At 39.1% G+C, this 8,128-nt stretch overlaps 1 protein-coding gene across 3 annotated transcripts in view; it reads left to right on the top strand.

Annotated features, from left to right (window-relative positions):
• The window catches only part of BET1 (Bet1 golgi vesicular membrane trafficking protein), a 45,606-nt gene that overhangs the window by 23,202 nt on the left and 14,276 nt on the right, over positions 1–8,128 (top strand). The window lies entirely within an intron of this gene.

The following is an 8,128-nucleotide window of genomic DNA, read 5'->3' on the forward strand; positions in this document are numbered from 1 at the left end:
ATCCCCCACTTCCTTTGTTTCCCAGCTGGAAGGACCCTGGCACTGACCACTGGTCTTACAGTTTAATGCTGTGACTTCTGCCACTGCCATGCACACCCTTGGATCAGTTCCCATTGTCACTACTGACGGCAACACCTGCTCCATCACCAGACTGGGGAAAGAGAAGGTGTTACTTCTCCAGTGGCTGCCTGGGAATGCTACCTGGAAGTACAATGGATTTAATGACTTCTAGGAGGACTTCAACCAATGAAAGACAAAGAGACAGGCAGCAGCCAGTTGATACATTACTTGAATTCCAGGAATTGCCCTTCTGGAGAATTTATATGAGAACCAGAAACCTACTGTGTTTCCTTTGAGGCTATGGACAGCTTAGTAGTATGCTCTCTTTGCATTTTGGTCCCCTTTCTTCTCTGCCTTGCTGCTGTCCTCCTGAGATTTACTTCCCAATAAGCTTTTGAATCAGGCTTTGTTTTTCAGGAAATGTGGGCCAAAGCAGTACTTGGAAAATATTTTACTTGAGAGAATATGATAGCTTTTTGCTATTTATAAGAATTCATAGACAATCCACTACTGAAGTAATGCAAACAATTAATGACCTTTTGCTTCTCTCACAATGTGGAATGATAGAAGCAATTCAATGACCAATCATCCCAGTTTGCAGAGGACTGAGAGATTTCCCAGGGCATGAGACTTCTAGTGCTGAAACTGAGAAAATCCTGCACAGACCAGAAAGAGTTGGTCACTATGAAAAGCAGTTAGGAGAAATTTACAAAGGTAGGCTGAATTTGTGTCTACACCCCCAACAGCAAACACACAGAAATGACAGATAAAATACTACAAATATTAACAAAACATTCATATAGGAATAAATGAAAGAAGGGGACATCTCCAGGTGGCAGAATTGAAGAAACTATCTAAAATGAAACCCAGAGACAAAAAACAGAAAACTAAAAGTGATACTAAGATAGGTAAATGGCGACTTTCTCAATTACACTTGAACTCTTGAGTGTGTACTTTCGCTTTGCAGTAAAAACTTCTTTGCCTTTCACTTCAAAGAAAAAAAAAATGGTAAAATGAGAACTCCAACATATATAAGATCACATTATCAGCAAACACAGACAGTTTTACTTCTTCCTTTCTGATATGGATGCGTTTAAAAAGTTTTCCTTGACTGATTGTTCTCACTAGGACTTCCAGTATCATGTTGAGTAGAAGTGGCGATGGTGGGTATTCTGGCCTTGTTCTGGATCCTAAAGGAAAATATTTCAACTTTTCCCATTGAATATAATGCTGGCTGTGGGCTTTCCGTGTATGGCCTTTATTAGTTGAAGTAATTTATTTCTACTGCTAGTTCTTTGAGAGTTATTATGGAAGTGTGTTAAATGTTATCAAATGCTTTTCTCATGTGATTTTTATCCTTCATCTTGGTAATATTGTGTATCATGTTAATTGATTTTTGTATGTTGAACCATCCTTGTATCCCAAGGATAAATTTCACTTGATCCTGGTGTATGATTCATTCTTTTAATATGCTGTTCAATTTAATTTGCTAGTTTTTTGGTGAGAAATTTTGCATCTGTGATCATCAAGATTGTTGGCCTATAGTTGTTTTTCCTTGCTGTTGTTAAAAAGTAGTGTCTTTGGCTTTGGTGTCAGGATAATGCTGGTCCTGCAAAACGGATTTGGAAGTCTTCCCTTCTATTCAATTTTCTGAGGGAGTTTGAGAAGGATTGACATTAATTCTTTTTATATTGGTAGAGTTCACCAGTGAAGTCATCTGATTCTGGGCTTTTCTTTGTTGGGAGGTTTCTGATTCTTGATTCAATCTCCATACAAGTTATAGATCTGTTTAGGTTTTCCATTTCTTCATGATTCAGTATTGGTAGGTTGTAGATTTCTAGGAATTTATCTATTTCTTATAGGTAGGAAAATTTGGAATATTGCTCACATGGTCCAACTCTTTCCCTCCTCAGGCAGAAGGTGGAATCTGGGTTTGTTTGTTTTTTTAAAAATTTTTTTTATTATTATCACTTGCTTTGCACTGAACCAGGTGGAGGGGCTATGGCAAGTGCATGTGGGCTGCACTGAATCACAGTCTTTGTTCTTTCTCAGTGGTTCCCAGGCATCTAGAGTACATTGGGTCTGGTCAGAACCTTAAGACCAATGATACAGAAGCCAGTTCCTTGAGCAACCCTCAGAAGAATTAGAACATTGAATATATGATCCAATCCTTTCCTTAACTCCCCAGGGAGAAGCTGGGAGATGGAAACTTCCTCCCAATCATATGGCAGTATGCTGGGGGTAGGGATTATGGTGAGAAGGAGAGTCAAATTTTCTTACTGGCTTCAATGTGCTGGTCTCATCCTTGCCTGGAGTGCAGGAGCCCCTCAATTAGTTTCTGAAGTTCTCACAAAAAGAATTGGTTCATATGTGGTTGCTGATGTGCCATGGGGAGAAGGAAGGTTCTTGCTGACATTACCATTCCCATCTTGCAGTCATGTTTAAAGGCAGACAAGGTTATGAAGATTAGGATAGAATGTTAAAGTTCACTAATTTATTATATGACACTTATGGGAAAATGTCACTGCTTTCAGTAAATAAAAATATACTTTTATAGAAAAGTATGCATAAAACATTTTAAAGTTGGTGGTAAGTCCCTGTCATTGCACTGAACAGTGGCACAGCTAGGCCTGTGTGTTAGACATTGGCTATTTTTAGGTACCCAGCATCCAGACAATCCTTCCTATTATGAGATATTTCCTGGTTGTGTGTGTGTCCCTTCCCACTCCAGAAGCCAAAGGGATTGAAGATCCTCTCTTCCTGTCTTCCTGAAAGCCAGATGTAGGCTCAGAATGCAGACCTGACCAGTTGGATACCACCAACTGTACTTCCAAAGATTCAGGAATCTGAAAAACTATCAATGGCAGAAGGAGCAGCATCAATTATTTTGCAGGGATAGGTGTGGCGTCCAGTGGCAGAGGCCTTGAGCATTTAGTGCTGAACAGTCTGGCAGACATGAGAAGACAGTATCCTAAGTGTCCACTAGTGGCAGCTCCAGTGATTGGGTGGCCTTGAGCCATGGCCATCTATGCTTCTTATTCTCTGGCCAACCTTCATTTGTCCTTATCCATTTTTTATTCTTGATCTGCAAGCTTCCAGAATGAATATGTGGACTCCCTTCAGACAGATTCATTTTGTGTAAAAGTTTGTCAAAGCCATTTTTTCTAACATCAAACTCTGACTGATATCCCTTAATTTTCATGATGTAAGTTCGCATATTAAAGTAATTTTTAAACTACTAAAACTCAAGAAATGGGCACATGGTTTTTTACTTTAAATAAGTTATAAACTGAAAATTTAAACAAGATATTAAATAGAAAAAGGAAGCATATGAATACAGTCAAACAAGCCAGCAGACTAGTAAAGGCAAATTCTTAGAGAGTTCAGAAACTCTAACAATGTATGATAATGTAACGAGAAATGCATCAAGAGGGAAATGAAACGTGGGCAGTATTGTATAGGAAATGCAGGAATGAGATAGATGAAGAGAACCAGAGAGAGCTTTCCAAGTGGAAGTGCTGGTCTGAGCAAAAATTTAGAAATGAGATTGCAGGCCAGGCACAGTGGCTCATGCCTGTAATCCCAACACTTTGGGAGGCCAAGGTGGGCAGATTACTTGAGCCCAGGAGCTCCAGACCAGCCTGGGCCACATTGCAAAACCCCTCTCAACAAAAAAATACAAAATTAGCAAGGCATCATGGTACACGCCTTTAGCCCCAGCTATGGAGAGGCTGAGAGATGGGAAGATCATTTAGCCTCAGAGGTCACGGCTGCAGTAAGCCAATCATGCCACTGCACTCCACCCTGGGCAACAGAGTGACACCCTGTCCTGGGGGCGGAGAAGAAAGAAAGAAACAAAGTTGCAGATGCTACATTTTGAGACAATAACAAAGAGTCTAGGACAGAGAGTTTGAGTAAAAGAAACATTCGATTATGGCCTCCCATACTAGTAAGGAGCTGGAATTTGAGCCTGTACACATGGGGAATTGAAGGTTCCTAAGTGGGCAAGTGGCATATAATCATGTAAAGGAGTCAATGAAACCATCACAAAGAAAGACTCCACAGGTCCTGGTCAATAAATTTGATGGGGTGGTCAGTAAAGAAAGTTTCAGAGATGTTTTCCAGCTGGAAGAATGGAAGACTGACACAAGCATCTGGCCTCTGGGACAACATGCAGAATTCAGTTTTATTTCTGTTTACAAAGGAGAGTGGTCAAAGTGGGAGCTCCAATTTAGGAAGGAAGCTTCTGCATCCTTCCTAAATTGTGGAAGGACCTGTGAGGATTGGTCTCATGGCCAAGAATAAGAGCTAGAGAGAGAGGAATGGAGAGCTGAGGTCTGAATCTTGTGCCAGACAGAAGTGAGTAAATGACCAAAACACAGGGTTTTTATTCTAACCCTTAAATCCTATTAAGTAATTTAAAATATGAGGATTCATTTATTAACCAATTTTTAATTCTTTCTCAAATTAGTTACACTTATACAGAGCTATTACTCGTAATCTGTAACATCTGTTTGGGGTTTATCTAATTAGAATGTATTCTGTAACAAAGTCAATGAAGGCTAAACAATGACTTAGACTGGCAGGCAAAAAACTCAGCAAATATATGCTTTCAAATTCAGTATGAAAAGAAAGAGATGAGAGAGAAGAGAGAGAAGAAGCATGCATCCTAGAGTTTACCATTTAGGCAACATTTAGGCAGCAGAGTTGCCCAGCACAATTCTACTATGCACCACCAGCATTGTGGGCTTTGTGAAGAGAGATTCTATCCTGGTTCAAGGCATGGGGCCTTTCCTTTTTTGATTTATCTATTTTATTTATTTATTTATTTTTATTATACTTTAAGTTCCAGGGTACCTGTGCACAACGTGCAGGTTTGTTATATATGTATACATGTGCCATGTTGGTGTGCTGCACTAATTAACTCGTCATTTACATTAGGTATATCTCCTATTGTTATCACCCCCCCCCCAAAATAGGCCCCGCTGTGTGATGTTCCCCTTCCTGTGTCCAAGTGTTCTCATTGTTCAATTCCCACCTACGAGTGAGAACATGCAGTGTTTGGTTTTCTGTTCTTGCGATAGTTTGCTGAGAATGATGGTTTCCAGCTGCATCCATGTCCCTACAAATGACACGAACTCATCCTTTTTTATGGCTGCATAGTATTCCATGGTGTATATATGCCACATTTTCTTAACCAGTCTGTCACTGATGGACATTTGGGTTGATTCCAAGTCTTTGCTATTGTGAATAGTGCTGCAATAAACATACGTGTGCATGTGTCTTTATAGCAGCATGATTTATAATCCTTTGGATATATACCCAGTAATGGGATGGCTAGGTCAAATGGTATTTCTAGTTCTAGATCCTTGAGGAATTGCTACACTGTTTTCCACAATGCTTGAACTAGTTTCGAGTTCCACCAACAGTGTAAAAGTGTTCCTATTTCTCCACATCCTCTCCTAGGTATTTTATTCTCTTTGAAGCACCTGTTGTTTCCTGACTTTTTAATGATTGCCATTCTAACTGGTATGAGATGGTATCTCATTGTGGTTTTGATTTGCATTTCTCTGAGGGTTAGTGATGATGAGCATTTTTTCATGTGTCTGTTGGCTGTATGAATATCTTCTTTTGAGAAGTGTCTGTTCATATCCTTTGCCCACTTTTTGATGGGGTTGTTTGTTTTTTTCTTGTAAATTAGTTTGAGTTCTTTGTAGGTTCTGGATATTAGCCCTTTGTCAGATGAGTAGATTGCAAAAATTTTCTCCCATTCTGTAGGTTGCCTGTTCACTCTGATGGTAGTTTCTTTTGCTGTGCAAAAGCTCTTTAGTTTAATTAGATCCCATTTGTCAATTTTGGCTTTTGTTGCTGTTGCTTTTGGTGTTTTAGACATGAAGTCCTTGCCCATGCCTATGTCCTGAATGGTATTACCTAGGTTTTCTTTTAGGGTTTTTATGGTTTTAGGTCTAACATTTAAGTCTCTAATCCATCTTGAATTAATTTTCGTATAAGGAGTAAGGACAGGATCCAGTTTCAGCTTTCTACTTATGGCTAGCCAATTTTCCCAGCATCATTTATTGAATAGGGAATCCTTTCCCCATTTCTTGTGTTTGTCAGGTTTGTCAAAGATCAGATGACTGTAGATGTGTGGTATTATTTCTGAGGGCTCTGTTCTGTTCCATTGTTCTATATCTCTGTTTTGGTACCAGTACCATGCTGTTTTGATTACTGTAACCTTGTAGTATAGTTTGAAGTCAGGTAGTGTGATGCCTCTAGCTTTGTTGTTTTGACTTAGGATTGTCTTGGCAGTACAGGGTCTTTTTTGGTTCCATATGAACTTTAGAACAGTTTTTTCCAATTCCGTGAAGAAAGTAATCGGTAGCTTAATGGGGATGGCATTGAATCTATAAATTACCTTGGGCAGTATGGCCATTTTCACGATATTGATTCTTCCTATCCATGAGCATGGTATGTTCTTCCACTTGTTTGTGTCCTCTTTTATTTCACTGAGCAGTGGTTTGTACTTCTCCTTGAAGAGGTCCTTGACATCCCTTGTAAGTTGGATTCCTAGGTATTTTATTCTCTTTGAAGCAATTATGAATGGGAGTTCATTCATGATTTGGCTCTCTGTCTGTTACTGGTGTGTAAGAATGCTTGTGATTTTTGCACATTGATTTTGTATCCTGAGACTTTGTTGAAGTTGCTTATCAGCTTAAGGAGATTTTGGGCTGAGATGATGGGGTTTTCTAAATATACAATCATGTCATCTGCAAACAGGGACAATTTGACTTCTTCTTTTCCTAACTGAATACCTTTATTTCTTTCTCTTGCCTGATTGCCCTGGCCAGAACTTCCAACACTATGTTGAATAGGAGTGGTGAGAGAGGGCATCCCTGTCTTGTGCCAGTTTTCAAAGGGAATGCAATCATGTGGTTTTGGTCTTTGGTTCTGTTTATATGCTGGATTATATTTATTGATTTGCATATGTTGAACCAGCCTTGCATCCCAGTGATGAAGCCCACTTGATCATGGTGGATAAGCTTTTTGATGTGCTGCTGGATTCGGTTTGCCGGTATTTTGTTGAGGATTTTTGCATCGATGTTCATCAGGGATATTGGTCTAAAATTCTCTTTTTTTGTTGTGTCTCTGCCAGTCTTTGGTATCAGGATGATGTTGGCCTCATGGGGCCTTTCCTTAGGGGTCACAGCTCTAAACAGATTCCGAGAAGCTCTCCTTTGAGCCCTCCTGTAGTCATAGGGTGGGAAACGGGTTCCTCCAGCAATAATAGGAGGTTTCCAACATTCCCTTAACATCCTACTGGGAACATAAGCTCATAGGTTTTACAGTTATAAGGATGGAGCCCAGATAGGAATTTAACCTTATACAAGTTATGGAAGCTTTCCAAATATCAGAAGCCAATTTTTAAATTTGGCACTTTGTGTTTCTCCAGTTTTATTTAAAGTGTTATGCAAACACAGTTTCAGGTTCTCACTCAATCCCTCTTTCCAGTCAGATGGGTTCCCTTAGTTCCTTCCATACAGAAATTTCTGGAGCCATTATTGGACGCAAATAGTAAAATCTTATCACCTCTTTTACCTAAAAATTTAAAAACAGTAGAAAATACCACAGTTCCTTAGAAAATATATTTATGTGAATAATTGTTAAAGTCAGGTTTTTCTAACCACTGTAAAATGCAGAAGAAATATATAGTCCTATGACATGAAAAATTAAATATTCGATGAGATGATTGAATAAATTTGTGCCAATATACAATAATGAAATATTATCTACTCATTACTACAGAAGATGTAATTCATTTAACTATAATATTGAACTCCTAACATGATGAAACCCAAAAAACAAACAAACAAAGCAACAACCAAAAATCTCACAGCAAGAGTTAGGGTCACACTTAATATTTTTGTTTAGCTGTCCTCATTAGAAATAATAAAACTATGATTCTGATGTGGCAATGTTTTTTTTTTTTTTTTTTTTTTTTTTTTTTTTTGGCGGGGTGTGTTTGTTTGCCCCCGGCGGGGGAGGGGGGTGGGTGGCACTCCGCTCCCAG

Source organism: Theropithecus gelada, chromosome 3 (genome assembly GCF_003255815.1).
Source record: "Theropithecus gelada isolate Dixy chromosome 3, Tgel_1.0, whole genome shotgun sequence".
In the NCBI taxonomy this organism is placed as follows: Eukaryota; Metazoa; Chordata; class Mammalia; order Primates; family Cercopithecidae; genus Theropithecus; species Theropithecus gelada.